Source organism: Chiloscyllium plagiosum, chromosome 1, assembly GCF_004010195.1.
Source record: "Chiloscyllium plagiosum isolate BGI_BamShark_2017 chromosome 1, ASM401019v2, whole genome shotgun sequence".
In the NCBI taxonomy this organism is placed as follows: domain Eukaryota; kingdom Metazoa; phylum Chordata; class Chondrichthyes; order Orectolobiformes; family Hemiscylliidae; genus Chiloscyllium; species Chiloscyllium plagiosum.
The window spans coordinates 52340433-52363120 of record NC_057710.1 but is presented as its reverse complement, the minus strand read 5'-3'; the positions used below and the strand labels follow the sequence as shown (position 1 = coordinate 52363120).

Genomic DNA, 22688 nt, shown 5'->3' with positions numbered 1-22688 from the left:
CCTCTCTGATCTAAACTCTGGTTTCCAGCACCTCCAGTCCTCACTTTTGCCTAATACTTAGGTGGGTTGATTAAAAGGAAAGATTGGACAGGTTAGCTTTACATCTGCTGGAGTTTGGAACAATAAGGTCATTGAACATACAAAAACCTGAGAGGACTTAACAGGATCCATTTGGAAAGAATGTTTCTTCTTGTAAGAGAAGTTAGAACAAGGGGACATTGTTTGAAAACAACAGGTCACCCATTTAAGGCAGAGATGTTTTTTTTTCTCACAAACTGTTGTGAATCTTTTGAAATTTCTTCCTGAAGGGTGGAAATAGTCTTTGACCATTCTTAAAGCAGAGATAGAAATATTCTTGATAAGTAGGGAAATGGTGCAGGGCAGGAATTAGAGTAAGCAGCTCAGCAGCTTTTATCAAATTATGGAAATGGCTGAAATGAACGATTGGCCTACATCTGCTCCTAATTCCTGTGTTGATTTGTAAATATCATTCAGCCACAGCATTTCTTCACAGAATGGAGTGCAGCCATCACATTAATATGGAGTATCATTTACCCAGGGAGAACACATAGATGGACATTTGCTCAGCAAGTCAACAAGGACATGTACTGAATTGGGCAAAATCAAGGAGGTCCCTTATCAATTTTGAAAGCTTTAGGTAAGCATGACTTCAAAAACACCCATGACTGAAGGGGCATGCCTTTATTTTTGATTGGCGAAAGTTTATAGTGTCAGACCAGTTTTGTTAATCCAGAATCAAGAAAAAGTTCGACATCACAATTCCTGTCTTTCAAATTGACTGACCAATAATTCTTGTCTGGATCATCTTCTACTACAGGGTCAACAACATTCATTTGACCGAGGAAGTATGTGATTGCCATATTGGTTCTTGTTCCACTTGTTCACTTTGCTGAACTCTGTTTCACACTGGAGCCTATTGACTTAATTTACTTTTGTGGAGATCTTAAACCATTTAACTGCTGAAAGCGGCCATATCTGCCACTGTGAAAGCATTGGATGCCCCCTGCTGGACAGTCTGTTGCTTAGTTTACCTTCTGACTCCCTACTGCTACCACTGCAAAACTTGTCAAACTATAGGCTCAGACTGAGCCTCAGAATTGCATAGAATCATATCTCATTTACTTGCTCTTCGTAAACCTACCTAGAATGCTGAACCGCTTGCTCCAACCTTAATTCTTCTTTAGACTGCAAAAGAAAATTGGAGACCTTCACTTCCAACAATATATGCCATTACCTCACTTCAGCTAATTCTTCAACCATTTTACCTCACTACAGAAAACTCTTCAACAGCTTCACCTCAATTCAGGTACACTACAAGGTCACCACATTTGAGGAATCTTCTGACGATCTTCAGGTCTCGTGTTTCAAACTTGTCTCTAGTTGTGCAGATTTACCTGAGAAAAACACTGACTTCTTTAAATTGATGCCACCATTACTGTATCATTTTGTATCCTTTTAAGGATTTTACGTGGTTTTCATTCAAGCTCAGGCCAAACTCGCAAGTTACTGTTAATCAATACTTATTCATAGACTGAATGTGATGGTTAGGTGACAGAGAAGCATTTTCTTTGTCAAACAAGGTCCAACTTCTTTGTAGAGCATTAACACAATGACTGAGGACACAGTGACATCACAGCTTAGCTCAGAGGCACAGCTTCATATTTATTGAAATCTGTCTCTGTTCCGAGGTGAACAAAGTGCAATAGATAACACCTTCCAAAGGCACAACCACTTCTATCTAGAAGGACAAGGGCAGCAGATACCTGTGAATGCCACTACCTGCAAATTCCCCTCCAAGCCACTCACCATCCTGATTTGGAAATATATTGTCACTTTTCACTGTCACTGCATCAAAATCCTGGAAGTCACTCCTTAAGGACAGGATAGGTCAACCTACAGAATGTGGACTGTGGTGGTTCAAGAAGGCAGCTCATCACTGCCTTCTCAAGGACAACTAGAGATGGGCAATAAATGTTGGCCAGCCAACAATGCCCAGGTCAGATAAGCAAATAAAACAAAAAGAAAATGTCCAGCTTTTTGAATCTCATTGTATTGCTGATGTCCCCAATATTATCTTGCCAAACCTTCACTACATTGTCTCCATGGCATTGATATGGGGTGCCCAGAATTGTATGCAAAACTCCAGCAACTGCTGAACAAGAGTCTGGTAGAAGTTCAGAATAACTAGTTGGTTTTAATTGCTATTCCTCTCTTCAATTTTGAGGCATCTTGTATGCTTTCTTAACCATTTTGTCAACTTGCCTGCTATCTTCAATAGTTTGTAAACACAAATCCCCAAGCTTCTATTATTGCACACCATCAAAACAGGACCTTCATATCATTCCTCATGAAGTATAATAGTGAACAGTAGGTTCGAGTATTTGTTGGTTAACCAGAAGCAACCCCAAGCAGTCTTAAAAAAATTCCACTTCAGTGATCTTACGCATGTTGGACCTATACATAAACAATTGCATGAGATCAAGGAGCAGACTCAGGAGACCCACCATTCTGCAATTTTCCACACCAAAGTATCCAAAGATAACTGTGATTGGGGAAATGTGAAATTGAACCTTTAATAGATGGTGAAATAGAGCCTGCAGCTTTGGGCACTGCATACAAAATAGAGGACTGTTTCATTTAGGGTGCAGCATGCATGCAGTAACATCAATTTAATTTTAATGCAGAAACATATTTTTCATTACAGGAATGTGCTATTATTATACATAGCTGGATTTTTAGGTAGGCAAAAGTGAGGACAGCAGATGCTGGAAACCAGAGTTTAGATCAGAGTGGTGCTGGAAAAGCACAGCAGGTCAGGCAGCATCCAAGGAGCAGGAAAATTGATGTTTCAGGCAAAAGCCCTTCTCCAGGATTCCTGAAATTTGACTTCTACAACCTGTATGAGATGCTGACTACAGCTAATGGCTGAAATGACCGGGAGCAGGAAAATCAATGTTTCAGGCAAAAGCCCTTCTCCAGGATTCCTGAAATTTGACTTCTACAACCTGTATGAGATGCTGACTACAGCTAATGGCTGAAATGACCGATGCGCCTATCTTATTTATTGCATATGGTAATTTAAAATCATGGCCACAACTTCTTTCTTGCTTTCATCAGAGATCAAAAGGAGTAGTTATGCTCCAAGAGTTCACAAGAACACTGTAGGCTATTGCCACCCTCCTTCAATCCCCATGACATGTTCCCTCTCGACTTAATAGACCACTGGCTGGCTCAGTATTCAATACAAAAAGAAAAATCCTACAATGCTCAATCAGTGGTCTTCAGCAGGATGCTGGCTTGAGATAAGATCCAAATTAATGTTGTTACCTGTGTGAATAGGTAGAAACAGAAACAAAGCACTTATTTACAAGATTACTGAATGAAACACAATGAACAGAAAATAGAATACCAAATAACCTATCCTATCCAAAAACCCAACACAGTACCCCAACTTAATGATGCTCTTCCAAAATACTTGAACAATCACTATAATCCACCCTTGGTACAAAATGTAAAATGAAACACAAGTCAAAAAGAAAGAGAGAGGGAGAGGAATGGTCCAGCAGCCTTTTTTCACACACACACACACATGCACACACTGCTGCATAAAAGTCAAACTGGCCATTCCCCTTTCAAGTTTATTCCCTTAAAACTTGAAAGCCTTCTGCTTAAGGCAGTATCTGTTAGCTGTAAACAAATTGGCCCTAAAATCCAACCAACCTCAGACGTTTTGGAACCTGTGTCATTTACAACATCCCTGGAGAAACTCCAAGGACAACCTAACCTTGTTAAATGAACCGTTCTATTATACCTCCCCCTTAAAAATGAACCATCAATATCCAAAGATGGCTTCATTTTAAAAAAAAATTCTTTAATGCTCTAAAATGCAGATATGCATTATATTGACTATAAACATGCAAACATGTACAACTACATTCTATTTCAATCTGTTGTACTCCTGCCACTGAACACTTCCATTTCTCACTCAAGTCTCAATAATGCGTCAGCAATCACGTTTTCTCGTTCTGCCACCTGCACAATTTTCAAATTGAATGGCTGTAACAACAAGTTCCATCTAAAGTCTGGCATTTTTGTCTCTAAATTTCTCCACAAACTTCAATGGCTTATGATCAGTTATATGATTGTTTCAGATACGTTACTGGTAACATAAATGCTGAAATGTTGTAATGCCTGCACCAAACTAAGCTCTCCTTCTCAACCATTGATTATTTCTGCTGATGAATGTTCAACTGCCTGGAGAAATACCTGATAGTTCTTTCTATCATCTTGTCATCTTCTTGCAAGAGTACAGTACCAACACACATATCACTTGCATCGATAGCCACCTTGAACGGTTTTGCGTAATTAGGTGTGTCTAATACTGGGGCTGTGGTTAACATAGCTTTCAGGCTCGGCGAAGTGGGAACTGCAGATGCTGGAGATTAGAGTCAAAATTAGAGTGATGTTGGAAAAGCACAACAAGTCAGGCAGCATCCGAGGAGCAGGAAAAATCAACATTTCGGGCAAAAGCCCTTCATCAGAATGATTCCTGATGAAGGGCTTTTCCCCGAAACATCGATTCTCCTGCTCCTCAGCTGCTGCCTGACTTGCTGTGCTTTTCCAACACCACTCTAATCTTGACAGCTTTCAAGCTATCAAATGCCTTCTGACAGTCCGGTGTTCACTGAAACGTCTTGCCTTCCTTTAGCAATTCAATGAGTGGAGCAGCCACACTGCTATAATTTGGTACAAATTTCCAATAAAATCCACTCAATCCCAGGAACCATAATCCTGCTGTTATTGTGGATATATGGGAAACTCCCCAATTATCTTTGTTTTTGCATCCTATCGGACCATTTGTCTACGTCCAATAACACGGCCTAGGAAGGTGACAGGGGCTTTGACAAGTTCACGTTTAGCCAGGTTTATCACCAAACCTGCCTTCCGAAGTCGATCGAACAAGTCTGATAATGTTGTAAATGTTTCTTCCATGTATGACTAAAAATCAGCAGATCATCTATATAAATGACACAGTTCACTAATCTGGCAATGACTTTATTGGTAAGTCTCTGAAATGCGGCACATGTATTTTTCATACCAAATTGCATGACTTTAAACTGATAAAGTCCATTTGGTGTTATGAAAGCCTAAATTGTCTTTGCTGTTTTTGACAAAGGTAACTGCCGGTTTCCTCTGAGCAAGTCCAACTTAGAAATGTAAGTTGCTTGTCCCACCTTCTCGACACATCTTACAACCATGGAATCAGATATGCATCAGTGTTTGTAATTGTATTGACTTTACAATAGTCCACACAAAGCCCTTGGGTACCATTTGGTTTTGGTGCCAATACTATGGGTGAGCTTCAGTCACTGTAACTCACTTCAGTTATGTTGTCTTAGTGCATGCATTCATCCTTTTGAACCTGCTGCAATTTTAGAGGGTTATGCCTATAAAGATGTTGCTTAATCAGAACAGCATCTCCCACATCTACATCATGCATAATTAGGTTATTTCGGCTCAGCTTATTTCCACATTTCTCCCGATGTGACAGTAATAACTCTTTCAGGTCAATTTTCCTCTGGAAGGCAAGTCAATAATGTATTCCAATTTTTGACAACTTCCTCATTGTCCAATTTAATTTGAGGCATGTTTAATTCAGAAGCTTTGTACTTGGTTCTTCCCCCTGTGCTGTAATCAGTAACACATTCTCCTCTCGCTTTCCTTCCCTGTTAAAATGCCTTTTGAGCATATTCACATTACACACTCTGAGATTTCTTTCTCTCTGGAGTCCCTATCAAGTAGTTCACCTCCTTCAATTTCCTTTCGATTTGAGAAAGTCCACTAAACCTTGCTCTTAAAGGTTCACCTATCACTGGAAGTAATAGTAATACCTTATCCCTGATAGCAAAATTGTGAATTTTTGATTTTTTTCTCTGCTTCCTGTTTCATTGTGATACTTTTAAATGCTGTCTAGCCAACTCTCCAGTTCTATTTGCTCGTTCCCTAAAATTTGGCACATAGTCCAATTATGTGGTCTCTGAAGTCTGACGTACTAATTTCTCCTTAATCATTTTAACTGTCCTCTCAAATGGACTGAATTTGGTCAATCTGAAAAAGCACAAAATTATCTAGATAGTCTTGACAATAAGCCCTCAACATGGTCTTTAATGTCTGATGCCACCTTTCTAGCGCTCAAATGCATTGGATTTGATTGTTTTATTCCGAAGCTGTCCATAACTTGCTTGAATAATTCTGATGTGAAGTTTGACCCTTGATCTGATTGTATCTCTGAGGGTAGTCCTTATCTACCAATTCTTTGAGCTGTGATATTCTGTAATGGAACGGCCTCTGGTTCCCACTTTTTGTTTGAGCTAAGGGAGCTACGCAGTCAATTAAGAATCTTGTAAAAGGTTCCTCAAATGCAAGAATACATATTAACTGTGCAGTTATTGTTGCCGCCTGTGGTTTTCCAATTACCTGACATGTATGACACGTCTGGCAAAATTCAACTACATCCTTGTGCAGTCCAGGCCAGTAAAAATGTTTTTGTATTTTAGCTTGTGTTTTCCTCACTCCTAAATGACCCCCAAGTGGTAGTTCATGAGCCACTCGCAACACTTCCTTTCTGTATTCCACTGGGGTAGCACAGTGGCTCAGTGGTTAGCACTGCTACTTCATAGCGCCAGGGACCGGGTTCAATTCCAACCTTGGGTGATTGTCTGTGTGGAGCTTTCACATTCTCCCTGTGTCTGCATAGGTTTCCTTTGGGTGCTCCGTTTTCTCCTACAATCCAAAAGATGTGCAGCTTAGGCGAGTTGGCCATGTTAAATTGCCCAGAGCATTCAGGGATGTGTAGGGTAGGTACATCGGGGGAGGGTAAATATAGCGTAGGGGAATGGGTCTGGGTGGGTTACTCTTTGGAGGGTTGATGTGGACTTGTTGGGCCAAAGGGTCTGTTTCCACACTGTAGAGATTCTATAAAAAGATATGATTTGATGAATTTCTGCCCATTTCTCATCTGCCTGAATATGTGATGGTCTTTATTTCCTCATTAAGACATCATTTTTAAGGTAATAGAAAAAGAATCCAAATGTACCCCTGAATGCTATGTGTGCCTTTTGATATAACTGCTTTAAATTTTCATTTTTCTGCTGTAACTCAATTAAATTATCTGAGCTAAACATGTCTGTATTGTCATCTATTTGCTCCTGCTTGTCTCAACCATCCGATCAAACAGGGTCTCTGCTAATTCCACTTCAACGTTCTTATCTGTACTCTTTGATCTTTCCTGATTCAGTTGGTGACTTTGTGACCTTGTTACCACACAGTAAGGAAAATTTTCAACATATGTGTCCTGTAGTTGTTCAGTTGCCTGAGTTTTCACTGGTTTTTTAACCACAGTAGGCAGCACTCCAACCTGTGAACCAGCTATATTGTTAGCAAGGACAAATTGTATTCCTGGAGCTGAGAGTTTGTCCAGTACTCTTACCATGACTTCTCCACTCTTCTCTGGATACTCTAACCTCATTTTACATAATTGAGTGCTTTTTCTCTCACTGTGAATTCCCGTTACTAGTATCTTTTCTGGCAATAGTCCTTCAGAAGTACATACCTCCTCATCTTTCAGCATCACAGGCTGAGTGGATCCTGTGTCTCTTAATATTGTAACCTCATTACCTGCTGCTCCTGACCTACGCGAATAAACTTTACCTTCGCAGGTATATCATTTAATAAGATCTGGCACTTCCTCTTTAACCAGCCTCCGACCAGCTTTTACATTCTGGCGCAGCTTTCTAGCCTCCACTGTGCTTTCTGTTATCAATCTAATAAAATTGACTGGCTTATCCCATTTTCCTACATCTGGTTTCCCAGAGCTTTCTCTCACCCACCAACACTGTGATTTTCTGTGGCCTACTTTTGTAGTGAGAACACCGGAGCTTTTTAACTTCTCTGTCCCCTTCAAGGGTTTCCCTTTTACCCTGTGGTAAGTTATCCTTATAATCTTCACCGAGATCTACCTTTCGCTTTCCATGCATGGATTTCTCTTTTCTCCAATTTCTATCCCTCATGGACGGAAATTGATTCTGGAAGCCAAACTTTGATTTATGAACCAACTCATAACCATCAGCCATTTCAGCTGCTAATCTTGCTGTTTGAACTCTCTGCTCTTCCATATATGAGTTCTCATTACCTCAGGAAGCAAATGTTTGAACTCCTCCAAAACAAAGATCTCCCTAAGAGCATCACAGATTTGCTCTATTTTGAATGCTCTTATCTACCTGTCAAAATTACTTTGTTTGATCAAACTCAATGTAGGTTTTACCAGGGTCCCTCCTTAGATTCCTGAAACGTTGTCTGTAGGCTTCTGGTACAAGCTCATATGCACTTAAGATGGCTTTCTTCACCTCCTCATACACCCCAGATACCTCCTCTGATAGTGATGCGAATACCGCACTAGCTCTCCCTACAAGTTTTGTTTGGATCAACAAAACCCACATGGTCACTGGCCACCACATTTGTTCAGCACTTTTTCAAATGAGGTGAAAAAGGCTTCTACTTCCTTCTCATCAATTTTGGGCAATACTTGAATATATTTAAACAGTTTCTCACCAGGCCTTTGGCTACCATGGGTTTGCTCACCCTCACTCTCTTCCTCACTAAGCTTACCTTCAGCCTTCATCTCCATCCTTTTAAGCTTAGCTTCCTGTCTTAGTGCCAATTTCTGATGGTCACACTCTTTTTTTCTCTCTTCTGATTTTAATCATAATTCAAACTGTTTCATTTCTGTTGCCCGTTCCTTGTCTATTCAAACTGTTTCATTTCTGTTGCCCGTTCCTTGTCTTTTTTCTCTAACTTAAACTGCTTCATTTTCAATTGAACTTTAGCCACGTCTAAAGATTTTGATGGGCTTTCCAGCAAATATAAATGCTGAGCTATTGCTGTAATTATGTCTTCAGTCTTCACGGAATGAGGCAGCTCCACTTCAACTTGCCGACTAATTCCGGCAGCTTGTCCTTAACCCCCAAGGTCACTTCTTCCACCCCCAGAAAACTGTTGGTGACTGTTGCTATTCCAACCAATGTTTACACCAACCAAATCAACACATGGAATAAAAGACACTAACACCTTCCACTCAGACCACCATCCAACTTCAGACTTTTAGGAACCTGTGCCGTTTACAACCTTTCTGAAAAAAACTAAGGACAATCTAACCTTGTTAAAGGAACAGCTATGTCACACCGAGAACTCCAAAATTTCAACTTTCACATCGCTGCTCTGAGTGAGAGCTGCAGAGCTGGAGAAGGACAACTAAAGGAAGACTAAGGTCAATGTACCATTTTCTGGAAAGGACTTGACCTGAACAACTGAGGGTCCATGGAGTAGGTTTTGCCATCTGAAACAGCCTACTTCAGAAGCTAACAGAGAAACCTCTGGGAATCAATAAACGTCTCATGACTCTATGGATCCAGCTCGGCAAGAACCAACATGCCGTCATCATCAGCACCTATGCTCCAACTTTGGATGCTGAAGATGAATTAAAGGAGAACTTCCAGGCCCAACTTGACAATGTCCTTTTCTCTGTTCCCAACAATGACAAGACCATTCTCTTGGGAGACTTCAGTGCCAGCGTTGGAAAAGATCATAGGCTCTGGCCTTGACTAATAGGCAGGGAAGGAGTTGACAAGGTCAATGACAATGGAACACTCTTCCTCACCAAATATGTTGAACACAATCTGGTGATTACAAACACCCTATTTCACCAGAAAAACAGGCATAAAGTCTCCTGGCAGCATCCATGCTCCAAACACTGGCACCTCATCGACAACATAATCGTATGATCTCAGGACCAACAAGATGTACTGATAACAAGAGCTGCTACTGGTGCCAACGAGTGCTGAACAGACCATTGACTCATCTCATCCACCATGAGAATCAAGATTCAGCCCAAAAGGAAACACCAACATCGGAACACTATCAAGAAATTCAATGTTAACATCCTCCAAGACAACAACCAGGTACAGACGTTTCAACAAAATCTTCAAGAACAACTGCCTCAACAAGTCCCACCATCCATAGAAGAACAGTGGAATCAATTGAAGAACACTATCATCACCTCCTGCAAAGAAACAATTGGGTTCAAGATGAAAAAATATCAGGATTAGTTTGATGATAACGACAAACTACTCCAACAACTTATCGATGAAAAGAGAAAAGCTTTCATCACCTTACAAGATGACCACCAATCGGCTACTTAAAAGGAAACACTGTCAGGAATGCCAGGCTGCAGGCCAGAGGAGCTTCTGAAATCTGAAAAACCAATGGTGGAAGAAGAAAGCTCAGGAAATCCAACAACTAGTGGACATCAACGACATTCGACGCTTCTCTAATGCAATTAAAGCTATTTTTGGCAAAAGGGAGGACTGCAGATGCTGGAAACCTGAGTTTAGATTAGAGTGGTTTTGGAAAAGCACAGCAGGTCAGGCAGCATCCAAGGAGCAGGTAAACCGACGTTTCGGGCAAAAGCCCTTAACAGGAATGGAGGCAGGGAACCTCCAGAGTGGAGAGATAAGTGGGGAGGGGAGGGGGTGGTGGGGGCTGGGGAGAAGGTAACAAAGAGTACAATAGGTGTATAGGGGTGGGGATGGAGGTGATAAGTCAGAGAGGAGGGTGGAGCAGATAGTTGGGATGGGAAATTGACAGGTAGGACAGGTCATGAGGATGATGCTGAGCTGGAAGTTGGAACTGGGATAAGGTGAGGGGAGGGGAAATGAGGAAACTGGTGAAGTCCACATTGATGCCCTGGGGTTGAAGTGTTCCGAGGAGGAAGATGAGGTGTTCTTCCTCCAGGTGTTGGGTAGTGAGGGACCGGCAGTGGAGGAGGCCCAGGACCTGCATGTCCTTGGAAGAGTGGGAGGAGGAGTTGAAATGTTGGGTCATGGGACAGTGGGTTTGATTGGTGCGAGTGTCCACAAGCTGTTCCCTAAAGCACTCTGCGAGGATGCGTCCAGTCTCCCCAATGTAGAGGAGACCACATCGGCAGCAATGGATACAATAAATGACATTGGTGGATGTGCAGGTGAAACTTTGATGGATGTGGAAGACTCCTTTGGGGCCTTGGATGGAGGTGAGGGAGGAGGTGTGGGCGCAGGTTTTGCAATTCCTGCAGTGGCAGGGGAAGGTGCCAGGAGGGGAGGGTAGGTTGTTGGGGGGCGTGGACCTGACCAGGTAGTCACGGAGGGAACGGTCTTTGCAGAAAGTGGAAAGGGATGGGGAGGGAAATATATCCCTGGTGGTGGGGTCCGTTTGGAGGTGGCAGAAATGTCGGCGGATGATGCAGTTTATGCGAAGGTTGATAGGGTGGAAAGTGAGGACCTGGGAGCGTTCTGTCCTTGTTATGGTTGGAGGGGTGGGGTTTGAGGGCGGAGGTGCAGGGATGTGGATGAGGTGTGTTGGAGCGCATCTTTAACCACGTGGGAAGGGAAATTGCGGTCTCTAAAGAAGGAAGCCATCTGGTGTGTTCTCTGGTGGAACTGGTATCCTGGGAGCAGATACGGTGGAGGAATTGGGAATAGGGGATGGCATTTTTACAGGAGGTAGGGTGGGAAGCGGTGTAATCCAGGAAGCTGTAGGAGTCGATGGGTTTGTAAAAAATGTGCAGAGCTAGAAGAAAAGAGAAGAAAACGGAAAACAAGGCAGCAACAACCAAAGCCTGACCTACCATCGGAAACTACTTATCCTGAATGCTAAAGAACTTTCAAAGCCAAGATTGACCTCATAAGCCACCTGAGAGCCCATAAATAAATCAGCGGAACGGAGACCATCATCCTCGACCCCAAGAGATAGCCATGATGATGACTAACTCTTTTGATTGTTGCAACTAGGACATCAGGCATAACCAGGCAATGTGGAGTTGAGTATGGCCCCATCACTTGATTGCCATTGCTTAGATTATTCTTTATTTGGGAAATTGGATGGAAATCTACAAAACATGTTAGAGAAGGCAGATGGTCACATGCATTCCACTTAACCACTATGACAAATATTTAGAAGTAAAAATAACCAGACTTACTTTGATGGCAATAAATCCAACTATCATTGCCAATCTGCACACCCACCCTGATAGTAAAATTAAATAAAATGATGTAAAGGCTGTTTTAGAACTGCCTGAGAATTAAGTTTTAGGTTAGATGGTAATCCAGAATCTTTATACAAAATTCCCTTCTGTCTTTTCTCACTGTGATTATACTCATCCAGTCAAATGGGAAATGCAACACGTCTCACATTATTTGTTCCCAGTTTTAAAAATACATAAATTACAGTCTGTTGCACGCATGCATAACATACCACAAAATGAAACTTTGCATCTCTGAAACATTTCAGACTTTTCAAAAACTGAAATTATATGTTTTAATTATTGCTTCCATGGAAAATTAACATTAATTGTTTCTACATGTAATGAAAAAGTGACATTTCATCCAAAGAATGCAGTTCTTGGGAATACAGTTTAACTTTTCTAGACATTATGACCAGAGCTGCCAGTTTAATTTAGGCATAGGCACAGCTGGCAACACTTCAAATGATGTGTGGATCAAGATAGACATTGGCCCATGTTCTCTTTAGTGGAAAAACTTGTTAAGGGTCATGTTACAGAACAGAATTAAATCACTGTAACTCTATGTCTTCACTTGCAGGAACAAGGAATGTGCTGTTCAGCAGCTGTGAATATCTCATCAGTAAATGTATAAACAGTTTATCTTAGAATTCAACTGAATTTTCATTAGTCCTTTATTATTTTCAACTATGTAGCTGCGATGTTTCTTTTAAGCTGGCAAAGTAAAACAATTTTTCTTTTTTCTATTATTGGGAGGAGATGTTGTTTTCTCTCACTTCCCTCTCTCCCTCCAGGAAAACAAAATGGCAATATTCTTGAAATTGAATATTAGTTAGTACCCTTCACTAAATTGCTAGGGTAATTGTCACTCTGACACTGTCCTTGAGATGGGTGATCTACGTAAACACTAGAAACCAATGCACACCTAATCAGTGGATAATAACTTCAAGAGAAGTCAGTGCTATTTCACAACTGTAATTTTGCACCATGTGCTGGGCACATGAGCAGTCCAGAGGAAGGGGAGGACTAATGTAGATAGCTATGGGACCAGAAAGGACTGAATACTACTTTTGAGGACTTTATATTGAGATTTTATACACCCATGCCATTGCCATTCCAATACCCATTCCCCCCTCCCCATCACATCTAACTGCACACGAACAGTGCATACTCCCCAAAATATCATAACCAGGAACTGGATGATATTGCAGCATCACAAACCCAAAGGGCTCCCCTAAGGGATCTCATTTTTTGCTTGGAACTAGATGGCCCAATGTTAATGAGATTTCAGAATGAGTCATTTTCTCAGTGGAACTGATGGACTTCTCGCTGGTTCACAACCTCAAGCACCTGAACATCACATTGTACCTCATTATTTCAGGTATGGTGCCACAAGGAGAAACGTTACTGAATCTTCATTTAGCACATCAGTTTAAAATGATCATTCCTATCACAAAAGACCTACTGGTTAATGTGATTCTAGAAAGTTTGGGATTGGAGGGGTGTTGTACATCATATGTTAAAATTGACAATCTGGACGAAGGAACTGAGAGCATTGGTGCTACCTTTGCAAGTGATACAAAGATGGGTGGAGGAACAGCTCATATTGAGAAACAGGCAAATTGCAGAAGGACTTAGACAGGCTAGGCAACTGGGCAAAAAAACTGCAGATGGAGTACAACATGAGAAAGTGTGAGGTAAAGCACTTTGATCGAAAGAATAGGGGCAAAGACTATTTTCTAAATATGGAAAGGCTTCAAAAATCTGAAGGACAAATGGACCTAAGAGTGCTAGTTCACAATTCTCTTAAGGTTAACATGCAGGTTCAGTTGACAGTTAGAAAGGCAAATGCAATGTTAGCATTCATTTCAAGATGGCTGAGGCCATACAAGGCTCTGGTCAGGCTGCATTTGGAATATTGTGAACAGTTTTTAGCCCCGTTTCTAAGGAATGGTATGCTGGTGTTGCAGGAATCCAGAGGAGTTTACCAAGAATGATCATGGGAGTGTTTGAAAACTCTGGATCTGTATTTGATGGCATTTAGAAGGATGAAGTGGGGGGGGGGGGGGGGGGGGGGGGATCTCATTGAAACTTACAGAATATTGTGAGGATAGAGTGGATGTAGAAAGGATGTTTTCACAAGTAGGAGAGACTCGGACCCAAGGGCACACCATCAGAATGAAGGGAATGACCCGTTAGAAATGAGATGAGCACAAATTTCTTCAGCCAGAGGGTTGTGAGTGCCCAGAATTCATTGATGCAGAGGCCTGTTGAGACCAACTCATTGAATGTATTTAAGTCAGAGATAGATAAGTTCAATGATTGTGGGGTTTGTGGGGGGGGGGGGGGGGGGGGGGAGGGGGGGAGGTGTAAGGGGGCCAGGAGAATGAAGTAAAAGAATGTTTTAGCCATGAGCGAATGACAGAGCAGACTTGATGTGGCTGAGTGGCCTAATTCTGCTCCTGTATCTTATGATCTTATGGTTTGGAGATTGGAAAACTGGTACAATAACAATCCACATTATTTTTTCTAGTGTCCTGGCTGCCTTTTTGTTCATTTTCTTGATATTTTGTCATTTTTTTCCTGAGCATGTGTCATTGAAATAGTGTCCTATGTACACAGAAAGATCCCATTTCACAATTTACGGAAAAAAGGAATGCATTTTTCTCGCATTTTATGAAGAGAGGCCATAATGGTATCCATAACTTATGTTTAGGAGGGTTAACTAAAACCACGCATAAGGTCAGGGTCAGATGTAATTTCCTTTGGTGATCAATGTTCCTCATGAACAGTTATTGGAAATGGGCTTTGTTTAATGTTTTGATGACATACCAGAAGAAGCAAAGGAACAGTGGCAGAAAACAAATTCATTTGATGAAAAATATTAGGCTGCACAAAAAGATAAAAGGAACCTGAAGGATTGATATTGCAAAAACTCAGTTCTGAAAACAAAATTGACAGAGTCATACAGTCATAGAGTACACAGCATGGAAACAGGCCCTTCAGTCCAACTTGTCCAAGCCGACCAAGTATCCTAAACAGATCTAGTTTTATTTGTCAGCATTTGGTCCATATCTGTCTAAATTCTTCCTATTTATGTACCCATCCAGATGCCTTATTAATGTTGTAACTGTACCAGCCTCCACTACTTCCTCTGGCAGCTTGTTCTGTATGCACACCACTGTCTGTGTGAAAAAGTTGCCCCTCAGGTCACTTTTAAACATTTCCCCTCTCACTTTAAACCTATGCCCTCTAGTTTTGGACTACCTGTTGGAAAAAGACCTTTGCTATTCACCCTATCAATGCCCCTCATGATTTTATAAACCTCTATAAGTCTCCAATGCTCCAGGAAGAACAACCCCAGCCTCTCTGTATAGCTCAATCCCAGAAACATCTTTTTAAATCTTTTCTGAACTCTTTTAAATTTAACAACATCTTTCCTATAGCAGGAAGACTAGAATTGAACGCAGTATTCCAAAAGACAGTTTTATTTCAAAGATTAAAGCTTAGTCTAAGCAGCCTTTGACCACCATAAAATGTTAATAACACTGCATATAAACACTCCCAGGTTATTTGATTCCAAATCAAACCTCTCATGGGTTGACCCAAATGGATGCTGAAAATGCACATATGTGGATTATGTTAAAGATTCACATTTGTGCTGAATTTCAATCATAGCCTAAGAACTCCAGACAAACCGTAACAAATTAACAGAAAATCACATAAGGAAAAAAACATGCAGTGCTTGTCAAAATTATGGAAGTTGGACAAAATTACAGTATTAAAATATCTTATGTGGTGCTGTATCCTTAGGCTATGATGCTTAGCCACCATTGGATATCCAAGTCCCTCATAGAGTTCATACATTCTGGGAAGGAGATGACAGAGTGGTAATGTCATTTGACTAGTAATATAATCTGATGACATGAGTTTGAATTTGAACATGCAATTTTAGTTCAATAAACAAATAATGATGACCAGATAGCTATTGTTGTTTGAAAAATAACTCAGCTGGCTCCATAATGTCCTTTAGAGGAAAATCTGCCCTTCTAATCTGGCCTACACCACATATGACTCAAAGCCCACAACAATGTGATTGATTCCAATACTCCCTTTGGACAATTAGGGTGGACCATAAATGCTGGGATGCCCAAATCCCATGGATGAATAACAGACATGGAAAAAAATAAGTATTGAAAAGAAGGGAGCTGTGAGGTCTGCTTGCATCCTTCCAGACACCAATTCACCTAACCTCACTCAGTGTTTCAATTTCCATCATTAGACAGGAATGCAGAAATTCCCAGCATAGATGCCCCTGACTTCCTCTCACATATGTGGCCTTTGCCCAATCTATTTTGCTGGATTCTTGCAGTAACTTGGGTGAGACTCCAGCAAAGCTGCCAAGGAAATTTGACTGCATGTATTTGACGATTCAGCAATTGTTAAACATAAATGAATGTTTGCACATTGAAGGTACAGTCTTCATCAGAACTGGTAAAGCACATACTCTACCAAAAACAAGTTTGCATCTTGTCTTTACAATAAATATCAGAATCTTAATTTGATACTGAGGCAACCTTAAGCAGGAATAAGACAGCTATTTGGTATGATCATTCAGTTGTGACATTGACTGAGTTATTGGGCACTCACCTCATTGCTGATCATGTGACTGATATGAGAGTTTGCGTTTAACACAGAGCAGAAAGAATGATTGAGGAAGAAATATGAGTATGAAACTATGGGTAAAAAATTTGTAAAGTCTGCCCTTATTTGATTAGGGTCTGAATCCAATTTCAGTATGAAAAGTGCAACAGCCAACTTATTAGTGGAGATGACGTAGAGATATCCTCGAACTTACACTAAGACCTCCTTCTCTTCTTTAACATCCTCACCTCAAACTAATCCTCCCAGACTCCTTCATGACATTTTTGTCCCTGACATATTTGAAGGCCATTAGCCTAATGTAACATCCCAAAATTGATATGCATTATACAGTAAATTATTGGATCCTTAGGAGCATTAATATCCAGAGATCATGGGGCGCAAATCCATAGTTCCCTGGAAGTGCAACAGAAGTGGAAAAGATGGTAAAGAAGGCATAAGGAATACTTGTCTTCATCAGTTGGATCATGTAAATGTTGGGAAGTCATGTTTTGGCTGAATAGCACTTTAGTTAGGCCACATTTGGAGTAGTGTGCAGTTCTAGTTGCCACACTAGAGGAAGGATGTGGAGGCTTTAGAAAGGTGCAAAAGGGGCTTACTTGCTGTTGCATGGATTGGAGTGTTTTAGCGATAATGAGAGTTGGAGACACTTAAATTATTTTTGCTAGAGTGACAGGGGCTGAGGGGTGACCTGATAGATGCATATAAAATTATGAGAGCTGTGAATAAGGTTGATAGTAGAGGTCTTTTCTCAAGGGTGGAAATGGCAAATGGAGAGATAGCAGAGTTAACATTTTGGGATCAGTGGCCCTTCTTCAGGACAGATTGTAGCTCAGAAAAGGGTGGTATATAGTGTGGAAGATAGGGTGGGGTAGGGAGGAGGAATATTTTAGAGAAAATAGTAGGTGGGCAGACAAAAGAATCGGTGATGATCAAACTGGGAGAATCAATAGCTGCTAATTGGGATTGTTAGTAGCTGACATCGGTTTGTGGTATAGAATCATAGAGCCATTGAATCCCTACAGTGTTGAAGCAGGCCATTCAGCCCATCGATTACACACTGATCCCCAAAGAGTATTCTACCCAGACGTAGCCGCCTACACTTTCTCTTAATACACATTGCCCATGGCTAACCTACCTAGCCTACACATCCTTGGTGCCAGTCCATATGATTACATGACCTGGTGTGTTGGATGCTAGGGAAATGACATATATGAAGGTGCTCAGACCCTAAAGTAATTGAACTGAATATTGAGTCCTGAAGGCTGCAGTGTGCCCAAGCCAAAATTAATCTCATCTAAGTAGAACAGCATCTATTTTCCAGTTGATACCAGAAGTGCTGAACTTTTCCAGCAATTTCTGTTTTTGTTTCTGATTTTCAGAATCTGCAGGGTTTTTTTTTAATATCAAACACTAGCAGCATAGGTTTAAAGAGAGAGGAGAAAAGTTTAAAGGAGATGCGGGAGGTATATTTTTTATGCAGGGGATGGAATGTGGTGTCAGGTAGGTACTAGAAGCAGATATGATAGCAATATTTAAAAAGCATTTAGACAGATACATGAAGAGGTAAGGGATACAGACCATGTGCAGGCAGATGGGCTTAGTTTAGAATGGCACCATGATTGGCACAGACATGGTAGGCTGAAGGGCCTCTTCCTCTGCTGTCCTGTTTTATATTCTATGATTTATTTTATATTTCACCAGTCAGTTAGGAACCAACAGCAGACATCTACTTTGGTCTAACTTCAAGGCCTAACTTCAAGTACCTCTCAAGTATTCATATTTCAGCACATCTCTTGCACAATGTGGCCAGTTGTTATCAGCAATCCGATGCTATCCAAAATCTCCTCTCTGAACACTGACTTATTTGTCTTATTCAATAGGGAAAAGTTCCCAAGTGAGTCATGCTATCCTTGTCAGAATGATTTTGCTCCCTGTGTTTCAATGATCTCTTTTGACCTAGTATGTGTTATTACATTGCTGGAATGATCAAATAATATTAAGATAATATCTATGCATAATATCATGCTTTTAAAAAAATAAACAGATGCCACATGGTAGATCTGCTTCTGAATTTGGCTTGGGCTTATTTATACTGTATTCTCAAATTCCTGATGAGTTAAAAGGAATATGACAATGCAAAGAAATACTGAGAACAAGCTTTTATTTGTCCCAAGTGGCCTCAGTTCTTTTGTTTAAAAATTAATTAATGTGCTAGAAGTCTCAATTTTCATGGTAATTCAATGGATTCTTTAACCATATACAGAGAGAGATAAATATTTGGAACAAACTTCCAAGAGAAGAAGTGAAGATGAAATACTGAAATCTTTAAGAGGGGTTAGGTGATGCTCTTCACCAGTGTCCAATATAAGAATGCATTGCGTAATAAAGTAAAGTAATCTCTTTACATTTCATCTACATTGCAGCATTTGGAAGAGGCAGCAACATCTGTTTTGTTGAAATCTTTGGTATTCAGTAATTCAGCAAACACTCACCAAGATTAACAGAACTGACTGTGGTCAGTTAATGAAGAGACTAAGCAATCTCTTTAGAGATTCTATGAAGTAAGACTTTACAGAGGAACCTTGATTATCTGAGATTCAATTATCCAAATTTCAGATTATCTGGCAAGATCACAGGTCCCGATGCTTGGCTAAACTATGTTATCCGGCATTCAATTATACAGCATTCGATTAACCGAACGGAATACTCTCCATCCGTGTCCTTTGAATAATTGTGGTTCCTCTATAAAGAGATTTTCTGATCTCACAGCATCTCAGGTTCTCTATACTCCCAAAGCAAATGAATACAGGACTCTGTGGATTAACCTTTTAATCAAAGATATCTCTTTAATTAATTAATCAAAGAAATACCTGGAGCAGCTACTGGAGTAAATACTTTTGTATCATTTTACTTCTTTTGTTTTGAGAGTTTGGGAGATAAAAGGTTAAGCTAAACCTAAGGTAAACATTTGACAGGTAAAATTATCACTCAAAGACATAAGTTAGGTGTGAACATCATGTGCTATTCCCATCTGAAAAACATCTGTTTTTTTGTCATTCTGTGCCTACAGAGACCTGTTGATAATTGATGGTTTACGTTAATAGTAGGCCCTGGGGTTTTGTACTGGAAAGGATTCCTACTGGAGTTCTCAGATTTCCTTGAAATGAAAGCCGTCTTTATTTCCAGATAATAACAAAAACGCACAGAATTGCTTTAATGCACACACACATTGCAATGTACAACTCACTCCAAAGCTACAAATCTGGTACTATTTCCAGCATTAATGGAAGGTTTGTTTTTCAGTAGGCATGAGAACCCAGTAGTACTTTAGCGTGTTTTTTCACTTATTCATAGGATAATTCTATGTATATCTATAGTATAACATTAAGAACTGTGCTGAAGACAAGGTCACTTTGAACATCCAAACACAAGCTAATATCCTAGAGGTATTCACTAACTATGTATATTCATGGATAGGAGGCTGAAAGAATTGGTATTTTGTCAACTTTGTTTAGACCATGGGCTCAGCGTCCAACATTTCGGAAATTCTTTCAAAATAAAATAGAAATGGTAACAAAGCACCATTTTTATTTCATCAGGCCGCATCTGTGGAGAGAGAAACAGATTTAGCCTTTCAAAATTAACGATTCTCCTTCTGTTCCAAAGAAGAGTCTTGTTGGACAAAAACATTAACTCTCTTTCCCTCTCGATGATTGCTGCGAAACCTGCTGTGTTTCTTCAGTGCTTTTAGCTTTTATTTCGGATCTCCAGCATTCAGAGTACTGTGCTTTTACTGGCTGTTTTCATTATTGCTATTATACTGTACAATTCAAGATAAGCACTTGTTTGATGTTCAGGCTTTGATTTGGATTTTGCTACAGAGAAACGAGAATTTGTGCAGCCAGGATTCCAATCGAATAATGTACGCACCTATCATTATCACCCTGCTGTTTCATATGAAGTGGTACATCCTGTTCAACATTAAAGAAAACTATTTGGAAACAAACTGCAACAGCAAAATTCATTGAACCATTTTGCCGTAGTCCACTGGGGTGTTGTTCTAAACAGTATATTAAACGTAATGTCATTGGTCTATTAGAAGACAAATATGTTGTTACTCATTCCCAACTTCACTAGGGTTGAGAGATTGGGTGGGTAAGCATCAGTTTGATTGGTCTTCAAATGGAGATGTCAGGGCAGTAGTCATCAGTGAGACACCCAATCAATTTTTACAGTTGTATCTTATTTCAATTTCCTTGGAGCGTGGCTCATGTGTTTCCAGCAATGATAGGCAGCCTGCCTTATCAAATAATAACATTTCCACTGAGCCCAGCATCTATTTAAAGAATTAATTCAACTTTCAAAGAGAGGTAATTCTTTACTCTCTGGATTTTCTTTTTGTTCCTTTTGGTAACATTTGGCTGCAATTTATCCCATGTTGTGGATTATATGATTCTGTGATGGGGTTCCTAGGATGTGAAGAAAAGCCTTCAGTAATGCAAAAGGCAGGATGATGGTGACATTGATTCTGAAGCACATCTGGAAGCAAATCTAGCTGAAAATAACACTCAGTAATTGGATTCAATTCCACAACCTCTTCATCACAGGGTTGTGTCTCTGTATTCAACAATGTCAGGGCACTGCCTATCTCACAGAGCTCCACACGCTGCTGAATATATATATGTTCTCAGATGCCAAGACACTGTACATTCTAATAGTACATTTACCTGCTGAAGCAATCTTCTCCCTTGCCCCATTAGATTAGATTGCTTACAGTGTGGAAACAGGCCGTTCGGCCCAACAAGTCCACACCGACCCTCCGAAGAGCAACCCACCCAGACCCATTCCTTTGCATTTATCCCTTCACCTAACACTACGGGCAGTTTAGCATGGCCAATTCAACTAACCTGCACATTTTTGGACTGTGGGAGGAAACCGGAGCACCCTGAGGAAACCTATGCAGACATGGAGACAACGTGCAAACTCCACACAGACAGTTGCCTGAGGCAGGAACCTGCATCATATTTCACCATGAATCACTTTATTGCACATGTTATTCTCTTAATACTGCTCACAACTGGACACCTTTCCCTCAGTGTGCAACACCATCTTCACAACGATTTAAAAAGAAGTGCTTACACAATAACTCACTGCTGGGGTGGGATCTCCTCCTGCAAAGTAACGAGATGTGCAACAGGGGAAGATATTTGCTTGGGTTGGTATTGGCAAGATACCCGCAACTTTCTGACCACAATAGGAATTATGTTCTGGGCCGGCAGGCCCAAGCATTCCTCTTCCACCCTGTCAACCATCTTCAGATTGTATTCATCACAGGATTTTAAAGCAAGTAGGTGAGAGTACTGCAGATACTAAAGATATAAAGTTCTAAACTTCTCTTAATTCAGGAACAGTTCCTTCAGAATGAAACATTGCAGATATCACACCACTATATAAAAAGAGTGACAGGAAACCCTGGAACTAAAGACTAGTCTATCTAACACCTATTCAAAGTTTGTGCGAAGATTTGTAGCTCGGGTGCTCGTTGTTGTGGTTCTGTTCGCCGAGCTGGAAGTTTTTGTTGCAAACGTTTCGTCCCCTGGCTAGGCGACACCATCAGTGCTTGGGAGCCTCCTGCGAAGCGCTTCTTTGATGTTTCCTCCGGTGTTTATAGTGGCAAGTCCCTGCGCTTCCGGTTGTCAGTTTCAGCTGTCCGCTGTAGTGGTTGGTATATTGGGTCCAGGTCGATGTGTTTGTTGATGGAGTTTGTGGATGAATGCCATGCCTCTAGGAATTCCCTGGCTGTTCTCTGGGGAGAAAGTGAGGTCTGCAGATGCTGGAGATCAAAGTTGAAACTTTATTGCTGGAACAGCACAGCAGGTCAGGCAGCATC

At 40.7% G+C, this 22688-nt stretch overlaps 1 long non-coding RNA gene across 1 annotated transcript in view; it reads right to left on the bottom strand.

Moving 5' to 3' along the window:
• LOC122555382 overlaps nucleotides 1–22688 on the bottom strand; it is a 32979-nt gene that overhangs the window by 7321 nt on the left and 2970 nt on the right. Inside the window, exon 2 of the long non-coding RNA XR_006313256.1 lies at nucleotides 10247–10329. This is a non-coding gene — a long non-coding RNA (uncharacterized LOC122555382). The remainder of the gene's footprint in view (nucleotides 1–10246; nucleotides 10330–22688) is intronic.